Below are 15,292 nucleotides of genomic sequence, written 5' to 3' on the forward strand. Positions count from 1 at the left end.
TCCCCAAGATTCAATTACCTCCCATTGGGTTCCTCTTAGGACACATGGGGATTGTGGGACTTACAATTCGAGATGAGATTTGAGTGGGGACACAGCCAAACCATATCAAATACTGTTTAATTTGAGTCTAGGAGAAATCTTAAGGCCTTAAACTTAGACTCTATAAAAGCAGAGGCTAGCTCCATCTGGACTGTTTATTCCTTCAGAATATTATGCCTACTTGTATTCCCAATGCCTGACTCAGGGCTCTCCCATAGTTAGTGCTCAATGAATATTGGTAAGGAAAAAAATGGTTCAGTGAGGAGATTTTTGCAGTAATTCAGGTGACTGATGACATTTGACCTTTGTGAATGAATCTCCAATTCTGCAATTGGGTGGATTCTCTGCCTATAGGTACAAGAGGAAGAGGACGAGAAATATTTCCTGTTCTCTCAATAACTTTCCAAATAACATGTCATAAGAAGCCTCCTCATTCTACTCTCCAACATATTAAAAGCCTAGGATTGAGCCAGGTGCAGCGGCTAACGCCTCTAATCCCAGCACTTTGGGAGGCCAAGGCAGGCGAATCTCTTGAGCTCAGGAGTTTGAGACCAGCCTGGGCAACTAAGTGAGACCCCCGCCCTGCCAACCCCCTCTACAAAAAATACAAAAAGTTAGCTGGGCGTGGTGGCATTTGTCAGTAATCCCAGCTACTCAGGAGGCTGAGGTGGGAGAATCGCTTGAGCCTGAGAAGCGGAGGTTGTAGTGAGCTGAGATTGAGATTGTGCCACTGCACTCCAGCCTGGGCGACAGGGCGAGACTCCATCTCAAAAAAAAAAAAAAAAAAAAAAAAAAAGGCATAGGTCCATAGCCCTTTAGAACTGGAAGAAGCCTTCTAGGCCAAGCCCTTCATTTGAACTGAGCCTTGACGGGTATTAGCCGTTAGCCATTTGTGGAAGGTCGCACAGTAGTCACGACTGGAAGTCTGGTCTTTGAAACCTGTCAGTCCACGGTCATTTCACCTGCCTGTTTGTAAAACAATGTCCTGTTACTTGAGTATACTTTTTAATAAGAAAAACTGGGTGTAAGCAAGAGTATCAGAGTGGTGTTCTGGTGCCAGCAGTTCAACTTCTGCAGCGTGTACTTCACAGGCACAGGTACTTAGGACGTTGCACAGGCACAGGTACTTAGGACGTTGCACAGGCACAGGTACTTAGGACGTTGCCCCGCCGAGACTGTCGTTCATATCGCGCCCACCTCCGGGTAACGCCGGTAATGCTGACCTAGCTCCATTATTTGTATTAATTTATTTAGCTAGCAGGGGGAACGGCTGGGTAATGCAGTCTCAGCTGCTGGAGGGGAAGAGGCAAGACTCCGCCGGCGCCCACCATCAGAGCGTGACAACAAGCGGGACCGGAGGTTGGGAAAAAGCACAGGGACAGAATGAATGTGTGCATGGGGGAGCTCTGCTGGGGAGAGGGCAAGAGGCTGTGATCAGATTATCTGAGGTTTCAGAACTTTTATATAAAGACCAAGGAACCAAATGAAAATCCAACTCTTCCAGGGAGCCCTGGAAAGTTCAAAGGACCTCGTTTGAGGGAGCGAGTCCCCGCAGCTCGTGCCCACGTCTCCCTCGCGCTTCCCGCAGGACAGGGGCAGCCCCAACCCGGGCACGCTGAGCCCGGCCGCGCCCCTAGCCCCTTCTCTCTCTGCCTCCTCGTCCCGAAGGGAAGCACAGGCTCGAGCAGCATTCGGGGCTCATCCATCAGCCGCGGAGGCAAAGGGGGAGGAGAGAGGAGGCGGGAGGCGGGAGGCGGGAGGAGGAGTTTCTGGGCGGCCGAGAGCCCCCGGTGGGGCCGGCGGAGGAGCGCCCTTCCCCCCGCGCGCTGATTGCTGTGGCGTCCTGCCCGTCCCCGCCCGCGTGTGTGCGAGGGAGGGCGAGTGCGCCGGGTCGGCCTGATGGGGGTAATCGAGGGTTTCGGGGACGCCGAGCGGCACTTTCCTCTTCCCAGCGAGTGAAGGAGGGCAGTCGGCGGCTCTCGCGCCCCGGCCACTTTCCCTGCGCGATTCCCGGAGCTCCCTGCAGGAGGTGAGAGTCCCCAGCGGGTCCGGATGGCGTAGTTGTGCCGCGGCGCAGCAGCTGCCGGAGCTCGCCGCCGCCGAGCGCTGGGCGGGGAAACTTTCCGCCGCTTTCCTCCAACTTGCTGCGGGTGGATCTCCGCTGGACACACCGCCTCCGAGGTACGTGCCGGCCCAGCCCCGCGGCGCTGCAGCCCGCCCGGGCTGTGGGCTCTGCAGGCTGCGCGGGTGCCCGTCGGCGCGGCGCGGGTTGCCAGTGCCTACTTACCGGCCAGGGTCGCTCCAGCAGCCGGGACCTCCGGGCTTGGGAGGGAGGCGCTGGTGGGGCGGTGTTTACGCTCCGGGGAGCAGGCACCGGTGGCCAGCGGTGCGTGGGCAGCGGCCGCACGGGGCAGGCAGTGCTCCCGGCGATGCGCAGTGCTGGGGAGGAATTCTCCACGCCCGCCCTCACTCTTCCTCTCCGCGGGTCCTTCTGACCCCTGCGGGGCGCGGCGGCCACTTCCCTCCGGGCGCGTGACAGCTTCGGTGGGAATGGTTTGTTGTGGGTTCGCAGTCAATTGCCGTGGCCCAGGCTGTGGCTCCCGGACTCGTGCACGGACGCGGTTTGCGTTCCCCGCTGGCCGCGCCCTCAGGGTGCCTTGCGGGCTGAGCCGCAAGCTGCAGCTCGGCCCCCCCCCGCCCCGGTTTATTTTGAAGGCTCTCTTCTTGTATTCATTTGGTTAGGACAAACTTGGAAATCTTGAACTGTCGCTAGAAGAATCTGCTTGCAGACTTGATCTTATTAGGGCATTTGCCCCGCTTTGCAGAATCGCATAGTGTCAGGAGCCGACGTGTCAAGCATGAATTACCTTGGCAAAGTAGAACTTAGTGGATTTGGTGTCCTCACGAAAAGCTGGAAGAAGAAAACCGTTCCATTTCCCTAGCTGTGAATTGAGGATAGTAGTACTTGGACCCGTAAAGTTGCTGTGAGCATCTAATGATTTAATGTGTGTGAGGTGCTACAACAGTGCTTGGCACCGAGTAAGCACCGCACGGAGGTTAGCGCTGCTTTGCCGCTAGCCCTGAGGTGGCAGGATAGGAGCGGCGAGGGCAGAGGATAGTAGGAGTGACAGGCTGTGCTGGGGAACCAGGCGTATTCTGAGTTTTATGTCCTTCCGAAGAAGTGAGCGGTTTGGGAGAAGTCTCCACAGGTAGTAAAAACACACGTCAAGACCGTTTCTTCTTCCTGAATGCAGAGTGCAAACAGTTACTTCAGTGTGAACTCAGTTGTTTCTTTTGGATAATAATAACAGCTAACGTTTTCTAAGCCCATACTGTGTGCACTTAATCCTCACAGCATCTCTATGGGAAAAGCACTATTAATAACCCTATTTTACAGATAAGACACTAGAGGTTAAGTTACTTGTCCAAGATCATACATAACTTTCTGTTAGTTCTGACTCCAAAGCTAGCTTCCTTCCTCAGCGGAGAGCGGCAAGTGCAGGCCGATTTGTGTGTACATAGATTTGTGTGCATAGTCCATGCATCTTCTCCCATCTTTCAGCTTTCTATTTGAGCTGAACGCATATCTCTTGAAACACACATAAGGTATCTGTGATGAATTTAGGCGATTTTACATACTTATGAGGGTGCCCAATTAAAGTTCCTCTGAAACTGGCCCCAAATAATTATAAATAGAACTCTGACTTGTATTAATTAACATGGAAATTTTTTTTTTTTTTTTTGGTGACAGAGTCTCGCTCTGTCCCCAGGCTGCAGTGCAGTGGTGCGATCTCGGCTCACTGCAACCTCCACCTCCCGGGTTCAAGAGTTTCTCCTGACTCAGCTTCCAGAGTAGCTGGGACTACAGGCGCGGGCTACCACGCCCAGCTAACTTTTGTATTTTTAGTAGAGACGGCGTTTCACCATGTTGGCCAGGATGGTCTCGATTTCTTGACCTCGTGATCCACCTGCCTCGGCCTCCCAAAGTGCTGGGATTACAGGTGTGAGCCACCACACCTGGCCAACATGGATCTTTATTCTTAATTTCTTTTATTAATTCTCCAGACATTGTTGATCACCATTACTTGGCTTCCTTAGGAAACAGCTTGGGGTTGGCACAGGAGGCAGGGAAATAATTCTTACCCCCTTAAGGGCTATTAACATGAAATTGATTTCATGCCATTGTGTCAGTTAAAGGATGTTGCTCTATTTCTTGCTGTTCTTTGCTTTTGGCTTTATTTCTGCATTGTTTAGTGTTTCAAGGCTTGAGCGTTTTTTTTTTTTTTTTGGCCCTTCAGTTTGACATTTGTCAACTTTAATTTTTCCTGTTTTGATGGAATCTGACCGTTACACGGCAGCTTTGCCTAACAACTGTTGATTCAGCTCATGTTTTTAAATATAAAAATCACCAACATACTTTTGAATCCCAGCACTTCAAAGGCAACCCCTGGGGAGTTCATTGTTATTTTGAATATTAGTCAATAGGGGGAGCATAACACACTGTTGATATCTATAAGGCGCATAAACCCGTTTTTAGAGTATTAAACATATAGTTTGAAAGGGGAGGGCAAAATATCTAGCAAAATAACTAAGTTGCTTTTGGAGTTTATAATGGAGGACTAGATTTAATTTGAACTGATTAAGAATGACCTTGAGGACAGGGCCTGTATGTTGAATATATGTCAAGAACTCCATGGTGGCTGGACAGATAATAGATAAACACACATATAGTTTTTTTTCAATTTGTTTCCTTAAGTGGTGTGTAGGCCAGGCACAGTGGCTCACACCTGTAATTCCAACACTTTGGGAGGCTGAGGTAGGAGGATCACTTGGCCAAGGAGTTCGAGACCAGCCTGGGTAATATAGTGAGACCCCCATCTCTTTAAAAAGTGAAGTTTGTATGTAAACTAATTTTGTGTGGTTTGAATAATATTTCAACTTACCTGGGAGAAATGGAAATCCAGAGGAATTTGTTGTGAATCCTTTTGTAATGATCCTCATTTGTCTTTTGTAGAAAACTGAATATAATGAATTTGTTCTCAGGGAGGTTGGTGTGTTCACAATCCTGTCATCATCTTTCATTAACATCTTCTAAGTGCAAGACAATAGGGGATCAGTAATCCTAAATAACAGCAGTTCTATTACTGTGCATTCCTCAGAGGCTTACATTAATATTCAAGTATAGTAGTAGTTCAGATGTATCATATTTGATACTAGTATAGGTGTGATGTGTCTATGAATACTCATACTTGTAAACATAAACAATAAGAATATGCTTGAAAAAATCAAACTTGACATTTATTTATTTATTTATTTATTTTTTGAGATGGAGTCTCTCGCTCTGTCGCCCGGGCGGGAGTGCAGTGGTGCAATCTCAGCTCACTGCAAGCTCCACCTCCCAGGTTCACGCCATTCTCCTGCCTCAGCCTCCCCAGCAGCTGGGACTACAGGCACTCGCCACCATGCCCGGCTAATTTTTTTGTATTTTTAGTAGAGACGGGGTTTCACCGTGTTAGCCAGGATGGTCTTGATCTCCTGACCTTGTGATCCACCTACCTCAGCCTCCCAAAGTGCTGGGATTACAGGCGTGAGCCACGGTGCCCGGCCAAACTTGACTTTTAAAAAAAGCTTTTGGCCGGGTGTGGTGGCTCACGCCTGTAATCCCAGCATGTTGGGAGGCCGAGGCAGGTGGATCACTTGAGGTCAGGAGTTCGAGACCAGCCTGGCCAACATGGCGAAACCTACAGAAAATACAACAATTTGCTGAGCGTGGTGGTGCACACCTGTAATCACAGCTACTCCAGAGGCTGAGGTGGGAGGATCCCTTGAGCCCAGGAGGTGGAGGTTTCAGTGAGCTGAGATCGTGCCACTGCACGCCAGCCTGGGAGACAGCGAGGTTCTGTCTCAAAAAAAAAAAAAAAAAGGTTTTCAATTTTTGTCTGTAGTTTTGTAGGCCAGTTTCCTTTCTTGTTTCTTGCGTATTATGTAGTATTTTTTTATTATTTATTTATTTTTGAGACAAAGTTTCACTCTGTCGCCCAGGCTGGAGTGCAGTGGAGTGATCTTGGCTCACTGCAACCTCCGCCTCCCAGGTTCAAGAGATTCTCCTGCCTCAGCCTCCCGAGTAGCGGGGACTACAGGTGCGTGCCCCCACGCTCGACTAATTTTTTATATTTTTCGTAGAGACGGGGCTTCACTGTGTTAGCCCCGATGGTCTTGATCTCCTGACCTCATGATCCACCCGCCTCGGCCTCCCAAAGTGCTGGGATTATAGGCGTGAGCGACTGTGCCCGGCCCCATATTATGTAGTATTGATTTACCTTTATTTCATTTACCACGTTAGGGTCCCATGGATCCTATTTTAAAATAACTTTCAAAATTAGTTGAGTCCCTTCTTTTTAAATCTTAGCATTGCGCTTATACTACAGAGTGGCATTTATTTAGGATCTCATTTAGTCTTCTATGCTTTGCTCTAGTTTACTCGAGTAATTCAACAAACACTTATAACCTCCTACCCCCTACTAGGCTATGGTTTCTGGTCTTGGAGCTTGGCAAATTGTCCTTATTCAGTGCTCTGATGACTGGGGGCCAAAATGCCTTCAGGTTGCTTAGGGCTTTCTTACAGAAAGCCTTTCGTTGGCTTGAAGGAAAGTGTTGTTCCATTGTTTTTAAGACTCAAAGGAATTAATTTTTCTCTCTTGCATGCAAACTTGGTTGTGACTTGTAAAAGTCAGGTGAGTGCTTGTTTTTCTGAGGGCAGAATCTGAGCCTAAGAGCCCAGGGAACTCAACTGTCCTTTGAGTTTTAAGAAGGTGATCACTGCTGACTTCTTTAGCATATAAGTGAAGACCAATTTCCTGGCTTCAAAAATCTGTGAAAGGTCCTGACTTTACATTTTAAGCTTAACAGACAGAACAGTTAGAGTTTAGACTGTGGCTGTGTAAGTAATAACTTTGCTGTAATATTTTGCCTGGATGATTCTGCTCTGTGGTCATTTTGAATTACCTCCCTTCTTGATAGTTCATTTTGAAACGTCTTTTTGTGGTGCTTTCATTGCTGTTGGATAAAAATTGTAATTGTCAGATTTATTTTTTATTTTTATTTATATACTTATTCATATAAAAATATGTAAATATATGTAAAATCTCACATATATATAATCTATAACTATATATTGTATAATATATAATATATATATATTTTGAGACAGAGTCTCACTATGTTGCCCAGGCTGGTTTCGAACTCCTGGGCTTAAGTGATCCTCCTGCCTCATCTTCTCAAATTGTTGGGATTACAGGCATGAGCCACTGCTCCTGGCTGTCAGATTTATTAGCTACTAAAGGACAGTCTTCTTTTTCAGTCTTAACAGTTACTTAAAAGTGATTTTATTGCCATTTCCATCAGTCTCCTGGAGCATTTTTCTTATATTTTTATTTTTATGTTTTTTTTTTTTGGGATGGAGTCTCGCTCTGTCACCCAGGGTGGAGCGCAGTGGCGCGATCTCGGCTCACTGCAAGCTCCGCCTCCCTGGTTCACGCCATTCTCCTGCCTCAGTCTCCCGAGTAGCTGAGACTACAGGCGCCCGCCACCACACCCAGCTAATTTTTGTATTTTTAGTAGAGACAGGGTTTCACCGTGTTAGCCAGGATGGTCTCAATCTCCTGACCTCGTGATCCACCGTCTTGGCCTCCCAAAGTGCTGGGATTACAGGTGTGAGCCATCGCGCCCGGCCATATTTTTAAACTTATTTAAAACAATTGTAAATTTAAAAAATGTTAACTTTTTTGAAATTTGCATAACTTGAGTTAGATAAATGTTTTTAGGGGCCTTTAATGTAAAAGCAGTCTTGTATTGCCACTAGGAATATAAACAATTTGGAATTTAAGAGTGAATCTAGGTTATATGAAAAGCTAACCTTAAACACATAATAGTGAGCCTTCAGCAGATTGAGTGAGGGCATTTCTATAGGAAGAAAATTAAGTGTACCAAGAGCCATAGCAGTAACTTCTCTGGTTCTGCATCTTCAGAGAAACACTTGGAATGATAGCATTGTTTCTTTGCAGCATTTCATAAAACACAAGCTGTTGCTAATTTGTTCAGTGTCTAGTCAAGCTGAAATAAATCAACACAGCTTGGAAGGGCCTTACAAGAAGGATCTGGGTTCATTTCCTGGGCTCTGTCCAGGAAATATAGAAATATAATAAATAAATCTAGGAATATAAAATTTCTAGATTTCTTATTTTATATCTTTTGAAATAGCACATTTGTTTGTTAACTGACATTGAGCTTTATTTTCTCTGCTTGCAAAGTCCTTGCTTAAGAATCAGCACAAATTTCCAAGCATTCTTCCTCCCCACTTGAATAATGATTTTGATGTCTTGCTCTCTCAACCAAAATGTGTTTTTGAAACAACATTGATATAAATTCTGCATGAGGCTACTGTCATTTGGAACCTATTCTTCATTTTTTATTCTTCAGTTTTTCAGGCCAAAGATGAAGACTTAATAGGCTGACAACTGCTTATGAGGGATAGAGACCATATTTAAAATGGAAGGTCTAGAACAAGAGCCCCAGAACCATGCCTTCAGGCCATCCTAATGTGCCCTGCTGAAGATAATTTTTTGGTGTGGGGGGCAGGGCAGGGAGCCTAATGTCTGGTTTCTGTGGTGGTGGTTCTTTTATGTTGAAATCTTCTTCCAGCCTGGGAAGAGGATTCAGTTATATGTAGAGCCTAGCAAAGTTGATTTTTAGAATTAGATTTTAATGGTTATTTTTTTTTTTGAGACAGAGTCTTGCTCTGTTGCTTAGGCTGGAGTGCAGTGGTGTGATCTTGGCTCACTGCAACCTCTGCCTCCTGGGTTCAAGCGATTATTGTGCCTCAGCCTCCCAAGTAACTGGGATTACAGGCGGGGGCCACCACATCTGGCTAATTTTTGTATTTTTAGTAGAGACAGGGTTTTGCCATGTTGTCCAGGCTGGTCTCGAACTTCTGGCCTCAAGTGATCTTTCCCCCCGGCCTCCCAAAGTGCAGGGATTACAGGCGTGAGCCACCATGCCCGCAAGCCCACTTTAATGTTAAACTGTTGCCAAGATAATAATTTAGAATTAAGTCTGAAATGTTAGCTCTATCTTTACTTAAAAAATGGTTATAAAGAAGCGTATACTCTCTGGACATTGGACTCCTAGTGAAGGGGGTCTTTGGAGTTGGGTGTTGTTTGCAGGAGGATGAAACACCTGCTTTTCTGTCCTTCCAGGCACATAATTCATTTCTCTGGTATATGCCGAAGGTCAGGTTTTTTGTGTAAAATTGCTGATGGATCATTTGTAAAAACACATTTAAGTTGATTAGTCCTTGAAAAATGATCTTTAGAAAACGATCTTTACAGATACTAGTCCTTGAGCTTTCCTGTGGATCAGATTGCCTTGGGCGAAGGTCTGCAGTTTCACAAGCATGACTCACTACCTTTTATAGGTGAGAACATCAAATGGGCCAGGTGGAGGGTCTAGTAGAACTCTGGATTTCTTTTTAAATTTGTATCATACTATTTTGCTAATGGAAACTTGATGAATACTTAATTCCATCTGGCAAGTGAAAAGGGTCCCTTTTGGGAGTATTCGTTTTGTTAGCATTTTTAGTGATTTATTGTTTTGACAGTGTGATATTGGTCCTTGGATGCAAAAATACTCTGGAGACTATTTGGAAATTTCATTTTATAATTAACTAACTGTGTGATAATTGCTGGAGCAGAATGTGTTTTTTTTTTTTCTTTTCATTCTGGAAGGTTATTTGAGGTGAAAAACTTAGATTCTAATCACAAAGGCTTGTGTTCATGTGGTACCCTGAGTACTTTTGTAAGATACTCACTGTGTTGCTGTGAGTTATCTCTTTTATGGTTTTTTCTTTAAAACAAAACTCTTCTGAGTCTCCATAAAGAATAAGTATCTCATTTTGTTATATTAGATTTTGTGCAGTTGGCTGGCAAATTAAATTTAACTTTGAGGGAAAGCACCATTGACTCATTACATACATTTTGCATCATTGCAGCGTAAGGTCTTCCCTATGTGTGTGGGAGAAGTTTCTGATCTAAATGGGCATGTTTCCTATTGCTGGTCTATCTTTTAGCCAAAGCATTTCTGAATAGACATTCCTATTCATTTTCTTATTTTCGAGACTTTAGAGAGATTGTTACTTGTTATGTATTCGTGATAAATCATCTGAATCCTGAAAAAAATACTTATGCCAACAGCCCATTTTGTAAAGACACTTGTCTTTGAGCTTTTAAGCTGTCATACTCATTATTCGTTACAATAGCTGTACAGCCATTGGATGTATCATGTTTTTGACACAGGAGCTAGGGGAAGGATGACCTACTTGTTGCATTTCACATTTTTCCATATTTATATCTTTTTTCAATTTGTGGCATCTTTATTTCATTGTTAGAGTGGTTCTCTAAGACGTTCCAGGTTTTAATTTCATTCACTGTGTGGGCTAAATAAGGAGCTTTCCTGTAGAACCAATTCTACTAAATTCCTGAAAATGTCAGTTAAAAATTAGCCAGGCATGGTGGTGCGCGCCTGTAGTCCCAGCTTCTCAGGAGGCTGAGGCAGGAGGATGGCTTGAGCCAGGAGGTCGAGGCTGCAGTGAGTCATGATCATACCACTGCACTCCAGCCTGGGTGACAGAGTGAGACCTTGTCCCTACCCCCACCACAAAAAAAAAAAAAAAAAAAGAAAATATGAAGAAAAAAGAAAATGCTTCCAAAAAGTATCCCATCTAGATACCATGCTGGTTAGGGCTTTTGGTCATGTTTGAATGGGACATAGCTGAACACAGAGCAGGATTTCAATGGGTAGGGAGGCTAGGAAAAGGAGAGGAGTGTCTAATTTGTTGGGAGAAAATCCACTTTTGCATAATAATAGGGGATTTACGTGTTTTCTTTGGAGTTAATATGTATTTCAAGTAGGTAGATAGGTAAGAGGTTTGCAAAAGAAATTTTGCTAAGGTTGAGGTTCTGTAGTTGGCAACTCTTATAACCCTGAAGATCCTGTTCTCTAAAGCCAGGAAAAAGCAGTCTGTTTCCAATTATGTATCACAAAAAATAGTGAAATTAAGCCAAGAAATATGATCATTTGGGAGTTGGGTTGCTTTTTTTTTGCAGAGGGTAAAGGAGAAAGGACTGTAGACACACATTTTAAAGAATCTGCTAGTTTTTCTGTTGGCTTTCAGATTTTTCTCAAATGCTCTGTATTGGAAATTAAGAATAATTTTAGGATTAAAGGCTTTTTCCTCCTTCGGCTTCTTTTTGTTTCTCAGAGAGCAAATAGAAGAGCATTTAGGCAGTTTTTGCTGACATGAAAGGGTTTGGGTCCAGTGTTCCGGGACCCAGCTTGTGTTTTTGGTAAAGCCTTTTCCTGCCTGAATGGTCCCAGGTTATGGGCTCACAGCATCATACCTGGTAGTGGTGCTATGGTTTTTGTTATATGAATTTTTTTACCATGCTTTGAACTGAAATGTAGTCCCTGCTGCCTAGCATTATTCTGCCGGAGGAGAAAACTAGGGATGTTAGTGTGGGAAAGGTATGGAGGTGCGAAGCCTAGCATTTGGATGATGTGTGGGTGAATATATTGTCCTCAGCACTTGTCGGAAGCAACTAGCCTTTCGGGATGCCTACTGCTAGTTTCAGGATTAGTGGTCCTGTGAGACCTAGGTGTTAACTAAGAAATCTCCTTTCCACTGCCAGAAGATCAGCCCCGGCAGGTCTTAGTTCCTGTTTCTCACACCTTACACCTCCACAGAGTGTTGAATAAGACTTTCCTGATGCTGCATAATCTTTGATAACTCTTAGTCTTGTCACTGAGGCTAATGTGTTTTAGCTCTTGGTGCTTTTCTTCTCACCTCCCATTTACTCTCCTGCCTGCTGCTGGCTCCCACGCCCACCACACCCCCACCACACCCCCATGAGGTGCTATAAGAGGTGTGAAGTACGGAGTGCAAAGTTGCATTTGCTGCTTTACTATCCTTTTTCCCCCATTTTTTTTTCTTGGTTTCCCTGAAACGAGTTCTTCTGGTTTTCCTCTTATGTTCCGGATGTCTCTTCAGTCTTCCATTTTGTTTCTTTTTCTTTTTTTTTTTTTTTTTTTTTTGAGACGGAGTCTCACTCTGTTGCCCAGGCTGGAGTGCATTGGCACGACGTTGGCTCACTGCAGTCTCCGCCTCCTGGGTTCAAGCAATTCTCCTGCCTCAGCTGCACGCTCCCACCCCCCCGAGTAGCTGGGATTACAGGTGTGCGCCACCATGCCCAGCTAATTTTTCTATTTTTAGTAGAGACAAGATTTTGCCATGTTGGCCAGGCTGGTCTTGAACTCCTGACCTCAGGTGATCTGCCTGCCTCAGCCTCCCAAAATGCTGGGATTATAGACGTGAGCCACAGTGCCCAGCCCAGTCTTCCTTTTCAATGCTTGATCCCTATGGGTTGACATTTTCCAAGGTTGCATTTTCCTTTCCTCCTCTCCTCTCCCCTCTTCTTTTCTTTTTCTTGTCTTTTCAGTCTACATTGAGTTGCTCATATTTCTGTGCTTCAATATCAGCAGCTCCCTGTTTTTTCACACCCATATTTCCAACAGCCTATCGGACAGTGCCATCTGGTTGTTCTGTAGATTTTTCTGTTACAGTCCAAAAGCCACCATATTACTTCTCTGTGGTCCACAGCCTCCACAGTGTCACCTTCTGTATTTCCCATGTCCCTCCTTCTCTATGGGGGTTCCTGCTTACTCTTCCAGGCTCTCACTGCTGCCAGCTCCTCCAGTGGGGCTTCATGTGGCTCCTCCTGGCAGGTGCTTCTCTTGCTGCCTCATGAGAATGTTTTTTTTCCTTCGGCAGATTCCCCAGAGCAGGATTGAGTCTTACCATCTTGGTATCCTAGGTGTGTAGCATGGGCCTGGTTTATAGATACATTGTCAAACGGAATTCTTCATTTCAGCCCACTTCAGTTATGGCTTTGGGGAAAGATCAGGCTTACAGTTGATATAAATTATAGCTATAGAAAAGACACAGAAAATCAACTCAGAATCATAGAGTTTAGGGTTACAGTGGGGCTTAGAATAATCTTCCTTAAGTTTCTCTAAAGATGAGAACAACCAGAGAACAGTGTTTCTCTTCTTGCCCCTCTGCAGCCTAGTTCCCACCCAATAGCCAGAATGATTGTGATAAAACCTAAGTCAGGTTCCTTCATTCCCTTGCTTAAAACACTCTAGGCTGGGCGCAGTGGCTCACGCCTGTAATCCCAGCACTTTGGGAGGCTGAGGCAGGCGGATCACAAAGTCAGGAGTTTGAGACCAGCCTGGCCAGCATGGTGAAACCCCGTCTCTACTAAAAAAAAAATTAGCCTGGCATGGTGGTGGGCGCCTGTAATCCCAGCTACTCGGGAGGCTAAGGCAGGAGAATCGCTTGAACCCAGGAGACGGAGGTTGCAGTGAGCTGAGATTGCACCACTGCACTCCAGTCTGGTGACAGAGTGACCAAAAAACCAAAAAACCACTCTACTGTTTATTCTTGTCTTTCTCAGAATAAAAGCCAGAATTCTTACAGTGATCTGTAAAGCCCTGCCCAACCAGCCCACCACTCTTATGCTGGTGACCCAGTTGACTTCCCTCTTGTGCTCTCTAGGCTGCTCAATCTGCTCCAGCTGCCGCACCTGACTGTTGGTCCCTGAGCACGCCAGATATGCTCTGTCTCAGGGCCTTTGCATGTGCTGTTTCCTTTGCTTGGAATGTTTTTCCCCAAATAGCTACAGAATTCGCTTCTGTTAGGTCCTTACTCAAAACAGACAAACCAAACCCAAACCCCACATACATACTTTGTCTCTCCCTTTTCTGCTTTGTTTTCTTAGCATTGGTCTCTATATAATATATAATTATGTATCTTGTTTATAGTCTGTCTCCTTTAGCTAGAATGAAAGCTCCATCAGGGCAGGGATTTTTATGTTTTGTTCTCTGTTGAATACCCACACCTGGAACAGTCCTGGCATGAAGCAGGCACTTGATAAACATTATTAAATGAATAAGAAGCATTTTATGGATTTCTTTTTTTTTTTTTTTGTGGCAGGGTCTCACTCTGTCACCCAGGCTAGAGTGCAGTGGCACAATCTTGGCTCACTGCAACCTCTGCCTCCCGGGTTCAAGCCATTCTCCTGCCTCATCCTCCCAAGTAGCTGGGATTACAGGCACATGCCATCAGGCCCAGCCAATTTTTTTTGTATTTTTGGTAGAGACGGAGTTTCACCATGTTGGCCAGCCTGGTCTTGAATTTCTGATCTCAAGTGATCCACCCGCCTTGGCCTCCCAAAGTGCTGGGATTACAGGCATTAGCCACAGCGCTGAGCCCATTTTATGGATTTCTTATAGCCCCAGTTATAGGTGCACTCAGGGCATTAAAAAGGGAAAATTGGGCCAGGCGTGGTGGCTCAGGCCTATAATCCCAACACTTTTGGAGACCGAGGACAGGAGTCTCGAGGACTCCTGTCACTTGAGGACAGGAGTTTGAGAGCAGCCTGGCCAACATGGTAAAGCCCCATCTTTACTAAAAAAAATACAAAAATTAGCTGGGCGTGGTGGCAGGCACCTGTAATCCCAGCTACTTGGGAGGCAGAGGCAGGAGAATTGCTTAAACCTGGGAGGGAGAGGTTGCAGTGATCTGAGATAGCGCCACTACACTACAGCCTGGGAAACAGTGAGACTCCATCTCAAAAAAAAAAAAAAAAAAAAAAAAGAAGGGAAAATTGGCCAGGTATGATGGCTTACCCCTATAATCCCAGTGCTTTAGGAGGCTGAGGCAGGAGGATTATATGAGGCTAAGAATTCAAGATTAGCCTGGATAACACAGTGAGACCCCATCTCCATAAAAAAAATCTTAAAAAGTCAGCTGGGTGTGGTGGGGCACACCTGTAGTCCCTGCTTACAGGGACTGTAGTTGAGGTGGGAGAATAGCTTGAGCCAAGGAGTTCAAGGCTGCAGTGAGCTATGATCATGCCACTGCACACCAGCCTGAGTGACAGAGTGAAACCCTATCCCCCCCTCCCACCACCCCGTCAAAAAAAGGGAAAACCATCAATCTCGGGGAAGGAGAATATGATTTTTAAAAAGCCTCATTTAAGACTCGTTGGACTAGAACACTGACCTCGTTTTCATGTCTGACTCGAAGCAGCACCTGTGGGTCCCCCCATCCTTACAAGTGGTTTGGGAAGATCCCATTTTA

General features: G+C 45.3%; 1 protein-coding gene across 7 annotated transcripts in view; it reads left to right on the top strand.

Annotated features, from left to right (window-relative positions):
- Positions 1-1,981: 1,981 nt before the first annotated feature.
- Positions 1,982-15,292, top strand: part of TGFBR3 (transforming growth factor beta receptor 3) — a 205,384-nt gene continuing 192,073 nt past the window's right edge. For 6 of the 7 annotated variants that reach the window (XM_513555.9, XM_009425129.5, XM_009425125.5 and 3 more), the window contains exon 1: positions 2,128-2,220. The gene's annotated coding sequence lies outside the window, so the exon portion shown is untranslated. Of the gene's footprint in view, positions 2,069-2,127; positions 2,221-15,292 lie in introns of those variants that run through there. The other variant, XM_016922373.3, reaches the window with a different exon arrangement.

This window comes from Pan troglodytes, chromosome 1 (genome assembly GCF_028858775.2).
Source record: "Pan troglodytes isolate AG18354 chromosome 1, NHGRI_mPanTro3-v2.0_pri, whole genome shotgun sequence".
NCBI classification, from domain to species: Eukaryota; Metazoa; Chordata; class Mammalia; order Primates; family Hominidae; genus Pan; species Pan troglodytes.